The following is a 22,743-nucleotide window of genomic DNA, read 5'->3' as shown; positions in this document are numbered from 1 at the left end:
AATAAATAAACACATTAAGAATCTAGCCTTTCTGAGAAATATTCCTTTTCAAATAGTAATCAGGAGACATAAATATTAATTTTAATTCAATTGAGCCGATGTTTCTCAAATTTACTTAATCATCAGAAGCATTTGGAAAGCTTCTAAAAGTATACATTCTTGAGCCTCCACCTAAACTTAGTGAATCAGAATGACTCAGGGAAGTGCCCGAGAATCTGAATTTTCACAGGATGATGATATCGGACAAGTTTAGGTCATACTGAATTAGGCAAATCTTTTTTGTGCTCTATTCTACGCATAGCTTTGCACTGGACCCTGTAGCTAAAATAAATATGAGAAGACACATAGCTTATATTCTGGAAGGATTTGAAATCTAGTAGGAGAAAACAGACAAGAAAATAATTATGTAATGAGGCATAATACAAGAAGAGCCAGAAGAGTGTTCTACCAAAATAGATCTACTTGTTTAAAGGAAGCAGAAATCACATCAGGTCGTGAGAAGAGTAAGGAAAAGCTTTAAAGAATATATTCCATTTGAGATGGACTTTACAGAAGTATAATCTTGATAAGAATCAGAAAATGCAAAGGTACAGAGACATAAAGCCCACTATGTGAATGAGAAAGATTGACACTGTTTGGCTATAGTACAGTGGGTAGTCAATGCAAAGGCTGGAAATTTAAACCAGTGCCCAACTGAGAGACCATTGAATGTTTGGCAGTGCAATGTATATTTCATTGCATAAGAGATGGGATCAATGAACAAAGACACAGGGTCGGCTGGTAATGATGCGCTCCACACGGCACTGCAGCCAGAGTCCTCACAGAACAAAAGAAGGAGGGCTTGGACACTTAGTAAAATTGATTCTGAGGTCTAAACCTGAAAAATACGAGATACCAGGTCTTCAAATCAAACCAAATCCATCATTTAATTCTATTTATTTATTTATTTATTTCTAATATGTAATTTCTGCATGGATGATAGGACTACATGCAATTTTTGGCCATTCAAAAAGTTCAAAATAGGGGCTGGCCCAGTGGTGCAGCAGTTAAGTTCACACGATCTGCATCAATGGCCTGGGGTTCGCCGGTTTGGATCCCAGGTATGGATCTACACACCGCTTATCCAGCTATGTTATGGCAGGCATCCCACATATAAAGTAGAGGAAGACGGGCACGGATGTTAGCTCAGAGCCAATCTTCCTCAGCAAAAAGAGGAGAATTGGCAGCGGATGTTAGCTCAGTGCTAAGCTTCCACGAAAAAGAAAAAAAGCTCAAAATACCAAACAAACTCCTTGGGGATTTGGTGTTTTTGAAAACATAAATTCAGTCTAAATTAAGACCTACAGAGTTGTGTACTGCCTACCAATAGGTATACCTATATCCACAGAAGTCAAACAAACAGATTTTGCCGTCCTTTTGCTAATAGTTAACATGACCAAATGGAAACAAAATGATTTTTTCCAGGCATATCTGCAGCACGGAAAAATGACTGATCTTTTGGCATGATATATTTATGTAAATATTAATCAACAGCTTTTGATAAAGAAAAGTACAGCATATGCTTAAGCAAACATGCACATATGTCTTTGAAAAATATTTAAAATACAAGCAGCTTTGTGGAAATTCTCAAGAATTATCCCAAACGTTAACAATTATATTCTCAAAGGAAAGATTGGTCTCTATAAATGAAATAAATGCAGGGATTTTTTTTTTTTTAGTACTTGCGATTGTGCAACACAGATGTCAAGATATGTTTATACTAAGAGTTGGGAAAATAAGAACAATGCTACAGATACAGATCTTAAAAAAATCAAGAGCTAAGCAGAAAAAAAGAGGTTGGAAAAACCTGTGCATGATTTTCTGTTCTCCTTTCTGTTCGTTGCTTTCATGAGCACTTAAAGCTTGGGCAACTCTATGCTGAAAACTACAGAGGGGACAGGCAATAATAATAATTACCATTTGTTAAGCATCTGTTTTGTGCTAGAGCATCTGCTAGACTCTTTACATTTGTTATCCTGCAAAGTAGGCAACTCCTATTATCCACAGAGAGATTAAAGAAATTATCCAAGGTTACAGAAGCAGTAATAATAGTGCCTAATTCATTGGGCTATTATGAAGATTAAAATGGGTTAAAACGTGGAAAGTATTTAAAACAGTGCCTGGCATGCACTATGTAAATATAAGCCATTATTATTAGGTCATAAGAAGACCAAAATCTGTCTGACTTTCGTTAAAATATAACTTACTACAGTAAAATGTTTTCCATTTTTATATTCCCATCACATTCCTAGTGTTATTGATTCATAGAAGCACCATGTCTTAGTAACTTTATATTTATAATCTGCATTATAATCTAAAATTCAGTTAAAGAATATTAAAGAAAAAGTATATGGAAGGAAGGCCTCCTTGAGATTTAGTAGCAGAGCAAATAAGTCATATCTTGCCAGTTACAAGTTCCCCCCGCCCTATTTGTATAGTTGTGGAGTGTGTGCTCAATCAGACAGCCAAATTTGTAAGTGATCTGTCTATGCGTGTTTCAATGTGTCACAGCCAAGGCAAGGCCTCACGGTCTCCTCCTCTATCAGGACAGAAAACAGATTGCAGAATTCCTCAGCTAGATTTTCTCACTAAATTCTTCTGTTTCAAAAAATACAGTTGCCTTCTAAAAGAAGTTGTCTATGTTAACATGTAATAGGTTTATTATTGTTATTTTAAATAAATATACACATACAAAAATCAGTTTTAATTTCTAATATTTAATATCAATACATACAAACCACAAAAAAAGGAAGAAATCTCTGGGGAATTTCAATAACTGTTAAGACTGTAAAGGGGTTCTGAGACAAAAGGTTTGAGAACTACTGCTGCAGGTGCCATTGTTATACTTCCTGTAGATAAACTGAGGCTTGGCTCTACCCAGCTATAAGAGCACCATAGCTAATTGGGCTGGGGGGTGTGTGTGTGAGTGCATGCACTTTGCATGTCCCACACATGCCTGGTATGTACGAGTGCGAAGCAAATGTGAAAATTAATGACAGTATTCCAGTGGACAGTGTTGCACGTATTTTATATTATGTCCTCCTCTCATAGCCTTTGAGGTAAGTATTATTATCGTTTGCATTTTGAAGATAAGGAAATTAAGATGTAAAGAGGAAAGGGGCATTCAATAGTGAAAGCATAAACAATGGGGCAGAAGCAATAAGCAGAGAATCTATCTTTATCTAGAAGAGGAATCTTTCTAACTAAGATAGCAAAATTAAGGAAAGGGGGAATGAGTGAAAGAGAGCAAGACTCAGAGTAAATAAACAATCGAAAAATTAAATAACTCTCCTTGTTTGATTCTGGGAAATGATTTCTCTCCATTTGCACATAGAGATATTAATAGTAATACTTGATCTGACTCTTCTCATGTTTGTAAGGATCAAAATAAAGGCAAATGTTTACAGAAATTATCTTCAAGCTACCAGAAGTCCAATAGTAATAAATAAGGCTACATTGTGTATGCCAGAAAGCACTGTAATTATGCACTTACGAATATTTCAAGATTACTCAGCTTAGAAGGACTTTCTACTTATTAGTTCGATAATTTCTTAATGTTAAGTACACTATTTTTGAGTGTTATTTGTTTTTCCCACCTTGGATTCTTAGTCTACTTAGTTTGAAATCATGATGTGCGTTAAGTTAATTGTTGGCAATGTGTTTGAAAGGTATTGCTAATTATTGGCATTTTCATAAATATTACAACCATATGCTTTATAAATGACTAGGGAAAACCTCAATCACAGAATTTTTCAGAAAGCCACGATACCTCGTGTAGCGTGTCATGAAATGAAGGCCAGAAAAGAATGCTTTCCAAATTTTCCTTGTTGTTTGTTGACTTGAAAATTACTTTATGAAATAGAATCGGCCATAGTTTACTTTTCTTCTAAAGTGTGTGTGTGTGCGTGTGTGTGTATTTATCAAGTTTAAGCACCAGCAACCTGTTTGCAAATGGAATGTCACCAAGCCACTCTCAAGCTTTGACCAGGCACATTCATCTTACCATGTCTGGCAGCAACCACAGCAGGGTTGCCTATATTCACCAGTCTTGGCAATGAGCTGGCACCAGAGATCTGCTCAAGAGAACGCATGTAACTCTCAAGGCTGATGCTAGTTTGGTTTAGCTTAGAAAGTCAAGAAAATTGAAGCCTCTTGCATTTCTAACATTAGGTATACAATTAAAGGCAAATAGCTCTAATATCTGTTCCTCTGTAAAATACAATCAATAATAAAGTTTAGTGAAGAAAATGCAATCTTTATCTCAAAGACTGCAAAAAATAAAGGAGGATTTTAAAATCCTGAAATTTAATTATTCATTAAAATCATTATGCAATGTCTATCTCAGTCCCATGAATGGATGTGTTCGAGAAAAGAGGTCCACTCTGAAGCCAGCCTTGTTCTGTCTTTGACATTTAATAGCATCAAGAAGACAAAATCTGAAACAACTAGAAAACAATATAAAGCAATCTGTTAAAAGGACTAGATTTATTATACAGACCAAGTACTATAGGAATTTGGAGGAAGAAATACAACTAGGCTAGAATGACTTGAATTGTTGTATTAAAAGAAGAAAGAAAAAGAATAGCTCTGAAACCTGGCAAAGCTAAGTTGCATAACGTAAAACATTTTGCTTAATTCTTTCTTTCCAGATATCGGATGCTACTACTCATGTGTGGAAAAGAAAGAGAACTCCGTTGTCTCCCACCCTATGTTCTCTTCTGAAGTCAAGTTTATGCTCCATGCCAGAGAGAGAAGGATTAGCCTCCTCACAGACACCTGAGCACTAAATATAACACATCAGACCAAAACTTTCTTCCTGAGGCAGTATCTCAAAGTCCATGTGAGCCACATGCATCCATTGTCACCAGAAACTGGAGAATCTGAAGATAGAATTTCCTTCCCCTACAACTAATCCTTCTAGTTTCCTTCCTCTGAAGGTTTTCACAAACATGGCCTCCAACGGTAAAAATCTGAAACTTCGAACTCATTGTTATTACTGTCTCATCTGAATTTAGGCAAGAGATACACATCCCTAAATGAAAACGCAGCAGTGACTCCTTGAACTAAACACAAACAACTGCACATAGAGAGAAATATTTTTGGAGGAAATTATAAAAATTAATATAAAAGAAGAAAAAACATATGAGGCTGTTCTCTAAAACAGCAAAGGCAAAAATATTTCAAAGTAATATCTGACATGGAAGACTTTAATAATTCTGGGTATAGTTCCTTAAAAACATAATTCATCATAATATCTAAAAATGTATATAAATAACTACCTAATGAAAATCTAATAAATATTTGACTTTCTCTAAGTGGAAGAGTAAACTGTACAATTTCTGCCCAATCTCTTTTGTGTCATTTCAGAATTCCTGTGAGAAAAGCAAATACTTATGCATTTCCTGGGCTAGTGATGTGCAGCCTGTGGATTTCTGCAGACGTTAGTGGTGTCGGCCTTGGATTGCATTCTCCATGTTCTACATGGCCATTGTGGGTCCTAAATATTATATCTAACATCTTTAAGCATGTGCTATAGCAAACATTGCAGAACACGTCTTGTAAGCATTATATGGTACTTACACAAGATATTTCCCTACAGAAAAAGTTGTTTATACAACATATATCATAACAATTACATGGAGATGAACACATTCATCAGAACATTTGTGTAGATTTACTCTGCCCTTACTATAGAGTGTGAGGTTTTTGATGGAGGCAGAGATCCTTAAAATAGTGATGTACACTGTTGATCAGTTCATTCATTCACTCATCCAAGAAGCAGTTACTGAGGGCTTACCTTATGCCAGGTACCACATTAATCATACGAATAAGACAAGAGTAAACATGATATGATCCCTCTTTCAACTCACAGTATAGTGGGGTTGACAGATAAACAACTTTAAAAAGAGTGAGAGAGAGCATAATAGATTCATGTTTAAAGCTCTGTAGGGGGACAGAGGAAGCAGTAGCAAACTGGGCCCACATGTCAGGGGCGATGATGGTGAAGAGCCTTGCCAAGAAAAAGGTACTTATTTCACTATAGACTCAAGAGGGACAGATAATGCAAGCAAATGAAGCAGTACGTGCAAATAGACAGAGACAGGAAAGACTATTTGGAATTTTTAGTACTGCACATGGTTTAGAAGGCCTGCTGCATAGAGCACATACAGGCAAGCAGGAGGAAGAGGAGCTGGGGGGGGACGGTGCGCCCCGTGGTTGAGTGGTCAAGTTCACATGTTCCACTTCAGCAGACCAGGGTTTGCTGGTTTGGATCCTGGGCGTGGACCTACACACCACTTATCAAGCCATGCTGTGGTGGCAACCCACATAGAAGAACTAGAATGACCTACAACTAGGATACGCAACTCCGTACTGGGGCTTTGGGAAGGAAAAAAAAAAGAGAAGATTAGCTCAGGGATAATCTTCCTCACCCAAAAGCATACCTTAAAAAAAAAAAAATAGAGGGGCTAGAAAGGGAAGCAGAGTCAGATCAGGTACGTTATGTTAAAGGAATCCAGATTGCTTCCGGAAGGCATTGAGAATGACCTAACCAGATCTGTGGTTCAGAAAGAGAACTTGTGGAAGCATCAAGAATGATTTGGTTGAGCAAAGAGATCATCATAGAAAAAACAAGCAAGAATGTTCCAAAGCTGAGCGTAGTTAACGACTTTGGCAGATGCTGCCTGTTGCCTATGTAATATCTATTTTCCTTTCATCACTACCTACAGAATTATAATTTTCTTTGAGATGGCAATGTGCCAATAAAAAAATGCCCATGTCGCTCAAAGACTGATTTGAGGCTAAAGCCATATGACCATAGTTCTGTCCAACAAGATGTAAGGGGAAGTCTACTGGGAAAGGCCTCTGTAAAATCTGTTGTTTTCCTGATTAAAGAGGGAGAAACACAGTTAACACATGCCTTTCTGTTCAATTTTATCCCTCTTCCTCCCTGAAATGTGAACATGATACCTAGAGATGGAGCAATCACGTTGTGAACTCCAGGATAAAGCCACACATGAGGGATGATAGCATTAAAAAAAAAAAAAGAAATCTGGGCCCTTGATGGTTCCTTTAAGCCCTTGTACCATCCCAAGCTGCCTAGCTCCAGATTTCTTTTGACATATACAAAATAAATCCTGTTTGTTAAGAAACTATAGTCAGATTTCTATTATGTATAGCCAAAAATAATACTAACTGACTGAAAAAAATTCATGGGTAAGGGCAAAAATAATCTAAAAGACAAAACTAAACAATAAACAGTAAACAAGCAGAGAAGAGAATCTTGTTCCAGACAGAATGAACCAGAAAAGACCTCAAGTTTTTTATCGTGGTTTATATCTTCAAAAGCCTCAACATTTGTTTTTGTCAATCTCATCATATATTGACTTTTAAAAGTTTAAGCCCATGATCTAATTCCTCCTATTCTACCTCACTTTTTGGGTAAAAGGAGCATGTAGAGCCTTATTCACTAGTTTGTTTTTCATGAAAGCAAGAACAAATTGAATGTCGGCATTATTATAGTTTTAAAGACAAAAATTCCCATCAACACACAAGTTATGTTTTAAAGTGTGCCAGACCTACTAAGTGAGGTTTGGACCTCAAATACAATGGATGGGTCACATCTTCTCTTCCAGTCAACACACGCAGTTGCCATTGGCATTTCTGGGCTTCTAGCCATAAATGGAGGCTAACATGTGGTTCTCAGTCATTCAGTTTCCCTGCACATAACAGGAACTGTTTTAATTATATGTGGGCTAATGCTGACACATTATGTTGTTTCAACTAAGTAACTCCAAACATTCACATCTGAAGTCAACCTACATTACCCCTCTGGCTGCCAGATGTTCTTATGAGGAGCTGTCTCCTCTATAGCGTCATGAACCCTGATTAAAGCAGATGAAGGACATTGTATTTACTTCATCACCCTACTGTGGAACAGTGTTCTGGCTATTGATTACAACTAGCCTCTAGTTAGAAAGAATAGCCATTACTACATGAAAAGTTCTCAAAACTCAATTGAGTAAACACTTAATACAACTTAACTGACTGATTTTTAACTAATGATTGGTCAGCCTGACCTAAATGGACAAATCCTTTGTGACGTTATCTATTTTTACTATGGTCTGAGAGTCAGGAATATCACTTCTGAGAAGTTCTTTTTCTCTGGATCAGGATGATAAATAATGAAAGAGTCCTTTCCATACAATATTGCAAAAGATGAGACGTTATGCATAACATATTTTACGTCTACCCAGCTGCATGCTGGTTTGATTGACCCCAGATGCTAGCAAAAGGCAAGTCAAAAAGCAAAGCCACAGAGCATGTTTAAACATCTTTTTTATTTATACCTGCATAATCAACTCAATGGTCAGAATACACATTTAAAAATAAGATTTACTGTGAATACTGTTAGCCAACATCTATCACAGCTCAACTTTAGGAATGATTAAATATGAAAGCCTTATATTGAATCAAGATGGTAGAATTTTCACACATTGTATTAAAGGAGAGAATGGGGAAAGATAAAGAAGAATGATAATTTTTTACACCAAAAGCTTTGCTATCTATAGCTTTCCAAGCCTGGAACTTCTAGAAGTTAGAAAGTTGACATTAGTGTGGACTTATTTATACAGGAAAAATGAGATGTTCCTATGACACAGGGTTTTTAGTGATACTTATTCTAGATCTGATGGGGAAGAAATACAAGTCTGGTGGGACTGAGACAACTTGTAGATCTAAAATTCTACAGAAGGCCTACCAAAAAGTTTAATTTGAGTATCAACTCTAATTGATTGGTAGTATTTGTCTGGAACATTATATGGAGAAGACTTCGGAGGTAGAGCACAAGATCAGAAAGGAAGAATGCCATAATTAATTAACAATATCTTCCATGGGTAGGAGTGGCTAGAACATGTGCCAAATACAGCATCCTACCTATGGTGTGAGTTCTTGACATCAACTTTAATTTAAACATAAAAATCACAGTTCTTTTTCTCTTATCTAAAGCCAAACAAATGAAATATTAAGAGAATTTAAAGTTCTAGATTTTTTTACTATCCAATGTACCATGGGTGTTGGAGTTTTTTCCCATACCAGCAGATTTGTCTATTAATCTGACAATTACCCATGGTACCGTTCCCTAATGGATGGTTCTACTTGAGGTAAGAAACAAACAGAAGTTCATTCAGCAATTAAATAGGACAGAAATATCTAGAATTTATTAGAATAAAGTAGAGGATGGAAACCAAAGATACAGATAATCTAGATTGGGTAATCAGCCATTTTATTAAATGATCACTTAAATTATATTTATCACCTAAGTTTTCATAGCAAGATAGACGAAAATCAGCTATATTCTAGAACATACAAGTGCAATTTATTTACTTATTTCAATAAGTATTTATTTAGTATCTATTCATTTTCAGGCACTATTCTAAGTATTAGACAAAGGTAAGAGTTATTGTGGTGTACTTTAAAATGAACACAACTTGGTCTCTGGCCTTAATAAGTTGTGATTTAGTATAAAAGATCAAATTTTCAACTAATTTATTACGTAGGACAGTTTAACATGCACAAAACAATAATGTGTACAATTTATGGCTATAGCAGAAATTGCTAAATATCAAAAAACTATTGCTCTTTAAGTTAAGAACTTAGCAGAAATACTTCTATCCTTCGCTGAAATAAACAAAATCAATGAATCAGGAATGATATTATCCTAAGGCTGGCCCCTTATGCCTCCTCATTAGAGGAGACCCCAAAGGACTCTGAACCTACTTCTCATTAAAGAAACCATGAAAGGAGCTTGAAGCTCATATGAAGCATTCATCCTTCCATTCTACCATAATGATCCTCTCAGCTGCTCCAGGCATCTAAACCCAGGGTATGCTCCTGTAATCAACATTTGAAAGAAAGTTATCAGCAAGATCTCGCAGATGACTATCCTGAGTGGGAATAAAAGAAATATCCTAAGTGAGTCAAGAGTATGAATGCAAAGACCAATTCATTAATTCATCAACAATTTACTGATGCTTACTGCATGCAAAGCAATTCACAAGAGACAGGGAATACAAAGTCAATGTAATTTCAATTTCTGTCCTCAATTTCAAGAATCTCAGGTCTAGAAGGGGAGGAAACAACTTGTAAGAAAATGGTTGAAGTGAATCTGAGCTTCTTCCTTATCACTTTCCCTTACCTCCCGTCCCCCACAGCAGGCCTACTGCATGACAATTCAGAGGGTAAGTGGGAGCACAGGAAGACTTGAGGTGGTGTGCCCACAGGCACCTGAGGAAGTGAGACATGGGGGAAGGGAGGAACCCAAGCAGAAGATATATTTGTCTCAGTTAGAGCAGTGTGCCTGCTGACATCTCAGGAGGCTGGGCACATGGAGTGGATGCCTGGAGGTGGAGGTGGCAGGAATGGTTGGTAAACTGGCGATACTGAGCCAAGTAAATTATTCAGGATAAATAAGAGCCAGGTTTCTCACTGACAAATGCACTTACGTACATAGAAAGAAGGAAGTCTAGAAAGAACTCAAGAGCCTCCTGGAAATTAGATGTATCTATATGAACTCATGTATACATATATTTAAATATATATACATGTTCAAATAGATATAGAAACAGTATAAATAGACTTACATTTACTAGCTTTATATGCTAAGAGGGCTGAGTAGCAATGGCATTCCACTAGCAACGGGTATACTGAGAGCCCAGATCTTGGAACCAGTACTTTTTGAGAAATACCTGATTCCAGGATTGAGGCAGGAAAGTACAAGATAAGGTAGGAATATCTTTTGGGGCCAGAAAGTAAGAACGTGCTCAAAGAATAATGGTGACACATCAAAAAGACACAGGAGCCACCTGAATACAGTTCCTACTGGTATATCTGGGACATATTCAAATGTCAAAACTACTGTCTATTTATGAATGAATGTCTGGTTATGAGGAAACATTGGAGAGAGCCAGGCTGAGTGACATGTGATAGCTAGAATGTAGAGCCTAGATAATTTAAAACTGGGAAAGATGTGGGGAGAAGGAACACTTGTATCATTGGAGGAAACTGAAGAGAGATAAAAACTTAACGCAATATACATTCCTGGATGAGATGCTGGGCCAGAATGGAAAGACGCTTTGTTGAACAGCCAGAGAAATGTGAATGGGATCAGTGGGTTAGATGGTAGAATTGTATCAACAATCTCCTGATCTGGAGGGTTTCATAAAGGTTCTACAGGAGGGTGTCCATGTTTAAGGAAATGACCCACTGCAGTACTTAGGGGTTATGGAGCATCCTGTCTGCAATCTGCTTTCAAATAGTTCAAAAAAAGTCTAATAGTAATTGAGATATTTTTTGAAAAGGGGGTGTGGTGCAAATGTGTTAAACGTTAACAATTGGGGAATCTTGGTGAGGGGTACACAGGACGTCATTGTCATGTACTTTCAACTTCTCTATAAATTTGAAGTTATTTCAAGATAAATTACTGAACTGATTTTTTAAAAGTTAATGTGATGAAGACTACTGCAGAGAGCTACACCAGGAACAAACCTCAGGCAACAAACCCAGGTAATGTAATTTTCTTCACCTTTCTCTTACTTAACTGAATTTCTATTTTAAGCTCTAGAGTTTGCCAAGAGTCATAGAAACTTAATACATTTCAATTCAGTGACTCCTCACACACCCCTTTTCAGGGGGCAGCTCTGGACTCTAATAAATTCCAAGTTATTGGGGAGAAAAGTGAGAGAATACAAGCTTCGATTTCACCAGCCTTGAAGGCATCCACCGAGACAGTGACGTCTCCATCTGGTCCCATGTGAGCATTCCATGCAGATCCCTGAGGAAATACTCCTCATTCTCCTTCCACACAGCTCCTTTTGGATGGCCACTTTCTCCACCCTAACAACAACTTGGCATTACATAAGATCCCTTCTACCACCCCCCACCCCTCCAAAAAACCTATAGGCAACCCAGGGTAAAGTATGGGAGGACTCCTGAACTGACTGATTGAGATTAACTTTCTACCACCTTAGGAAATGAAAGCACAAATTAAATATTTAACTGAAATGTAGAAAAATTTTCAAAATTAATTTTCCTGCACACTTGAGTTTGTGATGTGACAGCAGAAAGGAGAGGATGTAGGAGGGGGGATTTCTTGCCTAGCTTTTGAATGTCAAAATCCTAGATCCTTAGGAGAACAGAAAGGAAGGACTCATGTCTTATATTAAAACATTTTGGGGCTGGCCCTGTGGCCCAGTGGTTAAGTTCACACGCTCTGCTTTGGCAGCCTGGGGTTTCACTGGTTCGGATCCTGGGCACAGACATGGCACCCCTCGTCAGGTCACACTGAGGTGGCATCCCACATGCCACAGCTAGAAGGACTCACAACTAAAATATATACAACTATTTACCGGGGGGGGGGGGGGGGTTGGGGAGAAAAAAATAGAAAAAAAAAGAGAAGATTGGCAACAGTTGCTGGCTCAGGTGCCAATCTTTAAAAAAAAAATTAAATTAAAAAAATAAAACATTTTGGGGGCTGGCAGGTGGCATAGTGGTTAAGTACGTGCACGTCACTTTGGCAGCCTGGAGTTTGCAGGTCTGGATCCCAAGTGTGGACCTTCCACCACTCATCAGGCCATGCTATGGCAGAATCCCACATAAAATAGAGGAAGATGGCATAGAGGTTAGCTCAGTGACAATCTTCCTCAAGCAAAAAGAGGAAGATTGGCAACAGATGGTAGCTCAGGGCCAATCTTCCTCACCAAAAAAAACAAAAAATAACATTTTGGAGAAAAACATCATGACTAAGGGTGATACTCCCTCTCTTCACCCCCACTCTCCAAGGCAAGAAAAAGATTATCTGGGCTGAGAAGGAAAAGAGTCAAAAGAAAAATGGTAGGACATTGGCAGGATAGAGAGAGAGGGGCCTTGTACCTTGTTTCCTGAGCTAATGCAGAGAGGTAGCAAAACTCCAGATATGTGTGTGGGTTCTAAACCAGATAGTACTTGGGGAGCATTGGTGGTTCAGTGGTTGCATTCTAAATTAGATAGAACTTAACATTCATTTTCCCAGCAGAGTCTTGAGGAGGTGGCAAAACCCAAGAAAGTCTTGGCTGCCTGGTATGCCTTGGCCACTGTTTCTCATTCCTGGCCAATCATTGAAATCACCTGGGAACCATACTAACTCAGACCCTAATCCAGGGCAGGGTTCTCAAACTTTAGCAGATGAAGAATTACCTCCAGGGTTTTTAAACTATATATCTGGGTACCACCCACAAAGTTCTTGATTCCATAGGTCTGGGATGCACCAAGAATTTCAGTTTCTAATCAGTTTCCAGGTGGAGCCGAATACTGCCGCTCCTGGACCACATTCTGAGAACCACCACCCTGGGAGTCCTCAGCTTTAAAGCTCCTCAGGCAGTCCTTATGTTCAGCCAGGGTTGAGAACTGTAGGTCTAAGCAGATGGAGCCCCAGGCAATCCCGCAGACATTCCTACTTGCTACACGGGAGAAACAAAAAACATTGCCCAAGTGAGCCCAAGAGTTGCACAGCAGTAGTGGAGCATAACCTGACTCCAAAGAAACAAAGGTCTCCATGCAAGCCCACATCAATCAATGACCAAGAATGAGATGAGGGATAGATGGCTCAGAGGTCTCTGTAGCCAAATGACATCAAAGAGCAGAAAACCCTTTATTCCCTCCACCACCGCCCACCATAGTCACAATAGTCACATGCCAGGGAGAAAGTAAGGGGGCAGTGGGACTCGCTATTTGGCTGAGAAATTTAAATTTTTACCGCCAGTGGAAAAGGAACTCAAAATAGAAATTATATTGCAACAGAGAAAAATTTAAAAGTTAAAATTTTGTGAACTGATTTTTTTCCTTCTTTTGAGGTAGTAGGCAAGGTCATTTTTCATGGCTGAGGGGACCAAAAAGGGCGTGAGAAGAGTGGTTAAAGTCTGGAATGCTGGTGGACGTAATAGACATGGGAACTGACCAGAGATTGTTAAAAGGATTATCGACCTGAGTTGCAGGGCCAGCTGAGATTGGAAACCACAAATTTGTAGTGGCATCAATTCGCACAGTTGTGTGACTTTTCTCCATTGGTGCTGCCAGCCACAGTGTAGAAACAGAAGGGATTGCTTATATTGATCTAAAGTTGGGGGTCTGTGGATAAGTATAGCTAAAAGATAAATCAATGAAAACACTATAGACCTTGAATGTTAGTTGAGAAGTTTGGCTATTAACTCTCATTGGAAAAGACTGGCAGCCAATTAGGTTTGAAGAAGACAGAAAATTGGAAGCACAAGGATATAACTACAATGTATTACTAAAATGTGAAATATCTTCAAACCCGGTATTGCTACAGAACAAGTATGGAAATAGAAGCATCAGAAAACCACAGTTCGAGAACCTACTTAATCAGCTAGAGAGCAACTTATTTAACCACAATAAACATAAAAATAATAATTTGAGGGCAAATAGTGAAATAAATTTCCATGAAAAAAGATATTCCTTTATTAGCAAGAGAATAGTAGCTATTGACACATACATAAAGTTATTTTTACCAATTTTTTAAAAGGGCTAAAAGATTAACGATTCTTGTATCGTGAAAAAATAAAATCTAAAAATCAACTAAAGGAGATTTTTTAAAACCGTTAACTGGAGAATTCAAACATTATCAAATTATTTAACATCTGCTTGGTACCAAATAAGACTTTCCCAGAATTGTTATCTGGTGTATTTTTTTAGATGCTTTGCAATGATAATTTTAGTGTACAAAACTAAAGAGGCACTTGCTTGCCTGTTTATCAGCAAACTCCATTTTAATAGTCCTTTCTTGCCATGAAAAATGCACTGAATTGGCACTAAACCAAGAGTTATTTGTAGTGAGTCTGAGAACGCAGCATACATGTTTGCCAAAATAGTTACATGATAATGCTAAATTCAATGGGGCATTTATCATATGAGTTTTTAAAAAGACAAAATGGCACAATAGTTTCTCCTAGTCTGCCCTGAGAAAATTCCTTTAAAAGGATCTGCTGATCATACTCCGCAATTTATTTTAAATCGGAATTGCAGAAATGAGTAAGTAACCCACCAAAATGCCTGGGAGCACTAAATGAAATTCCAGAGAGTGATTGAAAGTGTTGATCCAGATGGTGGTCAGACAATGTTTGGGAACTCTGCTGTCAGCCTAATTGTGAGTAATGACTGAACTCTGAGAAGTTTGCACATTTGAATCAGATAAGCATCCACAATGATGGATTCTTTCAAACTTTGTTTGAATGTGCTTTGAGTTATCATTTATCTTTTTTCACTTGTTTTAATTTCTGATATTTCCATTTCTGAGAAGATATTCAAGAATATATATTCAATGGCTTTTAAAGCTACCTTTAATTCTGTGGTTTATTCCATCAGCAAACTTTTAAAACTGAGTGTGTTGAAGATATCACAAAAAAATGTAGCCAATTATTTACTCACCAAACATTCTGTGTGAGTTCCTCTTCTCTCCTGTCTTCTCCTCCACCACTTTCTTCTCTCTCTCCTAATCCTTCTCTCTTTTCTGAATATTTACTATCAAGGCTGCAGGAGGCCCTCTAAGATCATATAGCTTAGTGGGAAAAAACCCAAACACATATAAATATAATTATTAAAAAATTGTAATGAGCTATAAAAATCTGACTAGGTACCATGAAAGAGAAAAATAGTGCGAGGATGGAGAAGTTGAGGAGGCATGAATTTGCTTCAGAAATGGCGGTCATGAAAGGCTTTTCAGAGAAGGTGACTTGGAGGACAATCTGACTTCGGGAATAAAGAAGTGAAAGAAGTGAAAAAGTGAAAGACAACTCATGTAACTGGACCCCAGTGAGAGGCGAGGGACCAGAGATAAAACTGGAGAAGGAGTTAGGGGCTAAACCATGAGGGAGCTTGCTGGAATGGCAAAGGGTTTGAATTTTACCCTAAATGCAGCAAATAGTCATTGAAGGGATGAGATGTGGGGAATAACAGGATCAGATCAGATTTGCAGTTTTGAAAAGAATCACTGGCCTTTGGTAGAGAATGGATGAGAGAAAGACAAAAGGTGAAGCAGGAAGAACAATTAGGAGTCAATTATTATAGTCTAGGCAAGAGATAAGGGTGGCCTGAACCAGCATGGTGGCCATGGAGACACCCTGCTCCATTTCATCCCTCAGTACATCCAATTCTATTTTTATATGAGCAAAATAGCCTTATGTTTTGTCCCTCTTTTTTGCTCACAGTTCTCTATCGGTATAAAAATACATGAAGTGTTTGATATGATAATTGCACATTGTTTTCATTTGTTTCCAAGTGAACTTTTTTTTACCTCTCCTGAAAATGTCATCTTTATAAGGAGTGTATACGAGGGCTTTAAAAGAATGATAAAAGGATAGCCAACATTTATCTCCCCTGGATTGAAAATAGTCAAAACTGTTGTGTATAGTGGGAGAATAATTGTCATTTTAGCTCATGAGAAAATGTATTATATTTATACACTGTCTTGTCCTATAAACTAAATAGCATTTTATATGAACAGGCAAAATGGCTCTAAATCAACAGTAGAAACTGATCCAAATTTAAAAGTTAAACCAAGACTTGAAGTAGTCTCCCAACAAATTTAAAGTTTACTAGCACTATTCCTCTTCTCTATCAATAAATATAGCAGTCCTGATATGCCCAAAGAGTGTTTAGCATTATAATAATGTTCATCTATATTTCCCAATCAATTAGTCAAAGGAAGAAAATTAGCATACCGAGGTATTTATCATTCTTCATTCAATTGATGGTTCTTTGGTGACATCAACTATAAAGTGAAATTAATGCTCACAGCATGACACAAACTTTTCATTTCAGACTACAGTCCCTTGTTAATTAACGTATTTGTTTGTTGTTGGTCTATAAAGGGCTTAGCATCATAGCTAGAATATTTTCCTTATTAGAAAACAAGTAAAATCAATTTTCTCCTAAATCATCTCTGCAGACAGGCCCAAATTTTTCAATAATTCTTTAGTGCTCACGGTTGAGCATTTGCTATCTGCTCTGATTCTGATCATGGGCAAAACCCGCCTGGATCGTTAGCAATTTACAATAGAAATGAGTAGCTACATCAGTTAGAAAGACAAATATGGGTCAAGTGATAATAATTAGCTAAGTTTTAATAAAGAGTAGAAGAGACTATTATTTTTCTACGATGAAATAAAATAACTTTCTTTGGCTTCATTGAGTTGCAGTGGGGAGGGGCTGAAATCAATTTGAGCTAAAAGCTGACCAATAGTACTCCAGCAGTCTACACATGGCTCAAATCCATTTTATTCATCACCTCAGGGAGTAAATCCCTAAGTCCAAATTAGGTTTCCAAATCCTGTTCTATTCTTCAGCTTCTCCTAGCTGATCTGGCTAACTCTTTACCCCAGACTCCTCCTTCCATTTTTGTTTTCTTTTTCATGTGACCATTCTTGTGATGAATATTTGAACATCAGTGTACTGCTTACATAACCTTAAGTGCCAAGCTTCTCAGAGGGAGTTGAGTCAGCCAAGCAGAACATAGCATGGAGGGGGAGGGGGGCGCTACCATGGTGATTTACCCAGAGGACTCACCCTACATGAATGTCGCATAAATTAAATTCCATTCGTCATCCTGGTTGTCTTTGTCAAAGCTGTCTCTCCCCTTTGCGAGCAGCAGCAGGGTTGTGTAGTACTAGAGTACTTGAGAAATCAGAAGAGAAAGGGCAATATATGTACTGCCACAGGGCACACAGAAAATCCTTTCCCTGTGGCATTAGGGAAGAAAAGATAATTGTACCAGAAACACTCACTCCATAGTGTGAGAAAACATTTTGCAGGGAAGTGGATGAAAGATATGATGAATGCAGAGGGCATTATTAAACAGTAGCTCCTTCAATAAATACACTCATTGTTTACAGTGTGTCCTCAGATATAATCATGTGATAAGTTTACCCTTGTCACCGTTCTCTTACCCAGCACTTCATCCATCTTAGTTCTCACAATCTGCTCTGCACAGTGTCTGTGTCCTGTGGCTCCTTAACATGTGGTTAATAAGAATAAAGCACTCCTGCCAAGACATCAGTCACCAGGTAGCCACCCATAAAAGGAGTCAGGTGACTAACTGTTGGCAACAAATATTAGAATGTCCATGCTGTTTGCCAACCAGGAGATACCTCTCTGCAATTGATTTCCTTGGTTTTGGCCTGGCTATGTTTGTGTATCTTCAAACTGCGTCACTAGAGACTGTGGGCTCTGGATCTGTAAAAGATTAGCATTCTTGACAGAGAAGCAATCAAAAACAGTGAGAAACTTCTGATACCTTACTTTAGAGGGACAATATCTTGTTGTTTACTCAACATTGTTTATGGTTCTCACTTACTGAATTTGCGTTATGAATTAAAAAACTCAAACTGGCAAAAAAAAGTTGCTCCAGATTAAATACCTAATTAGTGTACCCCAACTTCTCAAAGGTTTTCTTTTCCTCACTAGTTAAGCTTCATGAAATCATAATCTTGGATTAATCCTAATTATAACAGGTTTTGTAATTAATTTTCTTATTTGTAGCACTCAAAACAAATGGAAAACAAGAGCTAAGTCAAAGGGAAATTCCTTTCATGTACCAATATTTTATAATGAAACTAAAATATTTTACATAATATAAGAAATATTTAAGGCCCAATGTAGAGTAACCATAATTTAGCACCAGTGCTAAAAAGTATTCTCTCATTGCAAAAAAAAGAAAAAAGCATTGACCGGGGGAACTTTCATATTATGGACACCTCACCTACCACAAGTTATAGCCTCTGAACATAAAGCACTGCCATCAAGAACTCGGCTACCTACAAACTTCTCTCTGAGGAGGCAGAAAACACCTCAAAACCAACATGCCCAATACAGAACTTAAGGTCTTCTCCTCAAACCAATTCCTTCCCCTATATGCTTTATCTCAGTGGTGGTACCACCATCTATCCAGGTCCACAAGCCATAAAACTAAAGGCATCTTTGTCATCTCCCTCACCCTCAGCCCACACATCCTACCCAACACCAACCCTATTGATTGTTATCTCCTAAATACGTTTGCAGTGGTTTCATCCCAGGCTAGATTACATATATCTCTTGCATAAATTATACAAAAGAGTTGCCTAACTGCTTTTCCTGAATCTTTCCTTTCCAGCCTACAATCTAGTCTCTACAATACAATCATACTGGTCTTTTCAAAATATAAATCTACTAACATCCTTAAACCTTTACTCACTGACATCTGGGGCTCCAAGGCAAGAGGACAGAGACAACTGCTCAAAAGTCAGGATCCATGATCAAAGGAGAAAGAGCAATGTCAACCAAGAATGTACTCTGCGCAAATCTTCATACACCTGCCCCCTATGTTCCAGTCATACCACATTGTTAACTTTTCCAGAATATAGTATGGTACTAGTGATTCTTTGCCTCTAAATGAACTTTTTATACTTTATCTGATAAACTCATGCTTTTTCTTTAGAACTCTATTCAAACTCTCCTTCTTCTTTTGGCCTTCTCTGGCTATACCAAGGCTGGGTTACTTGATCCTCAGTGCTAGCTAGGACTTTTAGGTTCTTAGGTTAGGACTTTTGTGTTGATGCTATTATTAACCTTTTTTTCCTCTCAAAATAGTTATTGTTTAAATATATGGCTATAGTCACCACTGGACTGCTAGCTGCTTATGGGAAAATATTATTTATTCATTTTCTCAGTTTTTCAACAAATATTTTTCAATGCCTACTACTACATACCAGTACATGTAACTCTAGCACGTGAAAGGCACATAGTAGACACCTCAGTATGTTTCAATGTGGTGTAGAAAAATATTTTTTCTTGATGTTCTTTGTTTTCTTTAGAAAAAAATTAAGAAACCAATGGTATTTTTTATCATTATTGGTTTTTTGGGTTTTTTCTGTTTTATCTTCAGTGTCCAGCACAATGCCTAGCACATATCAGGTTTCATGGACAAGTTTTCTGAATAGATGAACGAATCTCTGGAAAATCCTTCCCATATTCCTGCTAGGCAAACACCAACTCATGCTTGGATTCTCAGAGGAAGCATTTCTCAGCTCCCTGAGACAATTTTGTCAGTCCATCCTTTATGTTCCCAGAGCAAATGTCCATACCCTTAGAAGACTACTTAATTACATTTTAAAATCTTTTTTGAGTATCTGCTTTTTTCACTAGAGTATGAGCTCTTGATATTATATGTCTTAGTGGCTCAGCATAGTGAATAAATAAATGTGTGAAGAGCTACAATGAAATACAATATCTAAAAGTGCACAAGAAAGACCCATTAATTCTGAATTGAAGGATGGAAGGTCATGTTTTTGGAGAAAATGGTATTGGAATTCAAAGATGAATAAAATAAAATTTCAGAGTCATGTAAGGGATAGGGACAAGAAAAGACAGTCCAGATAGAGGACAGCATCACATAGCAGGGCATAACTGTGCACTTGCACGGGGTGACAGCAGTGGCTGGACCGCAGGAGAGTGAAGATGGTACAGAGATAGTGCAAGAAAGGAGCTTGAAGCCAAGGTAGCAGGCTAATGCCATGCTGGGATGGATAAGATTTGAATGTGTTCCTAAATCACATCAGAATATGATGAGGGCAGAAAGTAGTCGCTGGATTTGGTGAATAGAAAGTGGGAGTTTTAGGAGACTGTTTTTGCTGGATATTGGAGGATAGAATTAAGATTATAGGAGTTTCACAATGAGTTGGAAATAAAACAGATGCAAAAAGAGTAGATCATTCTGAGAGTTTTAATAATGAAAGGAAATGAAAAGACAAGGACAAGAACTCAAAGTTGATGAGAGGAGATTGAAGATGTGAGTAGGTCTAAGAATGAGAAGCTAATTAATGGAGGCAATACCAATAAACAGATGAAAAGGATAGTACAGGTGGAAGGGTGAATCTTTGAAAGGAAGACAGATATTTCTCCCTGAGGGATAAAATTTATAACCTTAAAGAGCCAGCATGTTACGCTTCTTTAGGATCCCTTTATTAGAATGTATGTGGTAAGGGTAAATATTAGCATCAAAAAGTGGTTAATTTTATTTATCACTTAAATAGATAAAGACTATATTATTTTAGAAGAAAAAAGCTAGGTAGTATTGACTGAGAGATGGTCTCTCAATTTTCTTGTAATTCTAAATTTCTTTGTCTAGAAGCCTCTTCTAAATCGCTACTCTTGACCATTTTCTGTGTCAGAGGTCATGGGAAGGTGGCTCTTGCACCACCTGCTCTTATGGGCAATGCTGGTAGCTGTACTGAGTTTTAAATCACTAAAATTTCTTCCACGGAGAGGAAAATATCACAGTTAAATAATAGTAATCCAATATTGATTTCTCGCTACTGTATATTTTTCATTCTCCAAAATTCAATGGCTGCGCCTACTATGTTGGAAAACTTTTAAATGAACTTGCCATACTTAATTAAAACTTGATTTCAAGTTATTGTAAATTTCTTATTCCTTTAAGGAATCAGCAGAATAATGACTTCCACACACAAGACCATTTAGTACTCTAAATTATCGTCACATACAAAAACAAAACATAAAATACTCATAAAATTTACTGCAAAACATTAAGCTAATTGAATTTCTCTTAACATAGTGACAAAATGTAAAAATTTTAAAAATTCTTGGAAAACTGAATCGGTTACTTTACATAATCCTCCGAATAATTGCTAGGTATACTAACATCTTAAATTAAGGAAAATTTCAATAAGTCCTTATAATTGCACCATCATGATCATTGAGCAAGTTTTCTTCCCTCTTACTCTCCAAAATAAACTTAACACTGTTATTATCTATTACAAAAACGGTCTAAAGTGATATATGGCATGTTTTAACAACATACTAAGTTTCATTTGAATTATCTCTAGTTGTAGCTTTTCCTCATCTTAAACCATCTAACCTCCAACCTCTAATTCATTTTTTGTTTATAGTTGTGGATACAGACACAGCGTATTAACGATCCGTCCCATATGCTTGTTAAGGTGAGTTCAATCATTCTTTGGCAGGAGTCTTTTTTTTTAACCTACATTTAACCTACATCATGCAAGAAAAATTAGGCTGACCTAATTGTTCTTTGGAGCATGGGATCTTCACAGCCATATTTGCACTGTCTCCTTTTAAATACTGTGGTTTTCCCTACCGTACCTCCTAATGTTTTAAGGGAGATGCATTAGAAAAGAGGGGGAAAACCCCATTTAGTGCTGTGAAGGGTGCTGGCCTTGCTAGTTTTTTAATACTGCTGTGCACGCTTATCTTCCTGTCTTGATTGATGGAAGCTTGACGGTGTAGTGTATACTGGCAGCAGCGTAAAATGATTGCTGCTGCATCTCTTTGACATCATTCCAAAAAGTTTCCATTGACAATCTGCTTAGCCTCCCACCCCACCAGCTTCAGTTGTTATTTGCAGAAGACATTGCCAGTGTTTGGCTCTCAAGAAATCCTCCAAGTCAGATAACTCTCTTAATGAATACTAGGATAAGAAGTAAAGGGCCGATGGCTCAGCAAAAAAAAAATCCATATCTCATAGGCAGTTACCTAATCAAATTCCCTAGGATTTAAATAAATTCTTTAAGTAAAATAAAAGAAAAATGACTCTTCCTTTTGTAAATTGTGAAACGAAATCCACTTGCTAACATGAAAGTATTT

The sequence above is a fragment of the Equus asinus genome, chromosome 22 (genome assembly GCF_041296235.1).
Source record: "Equus asinus isolate D_3611 breed Donkey chromosome 22, EquAss-T2T_v2, whole genome shotgun sequence".
NCBI classification, from domain to species: Eukaryota; Metazoa; Chordata; class Mammalia; order Perissodactyla; family Equidae; genus Equus; species Equus asinus.
The sequence above is the reverse complement of the archived record's forward strand: the minus strand, read 5'-3'. Positions refer to the sequence as shown.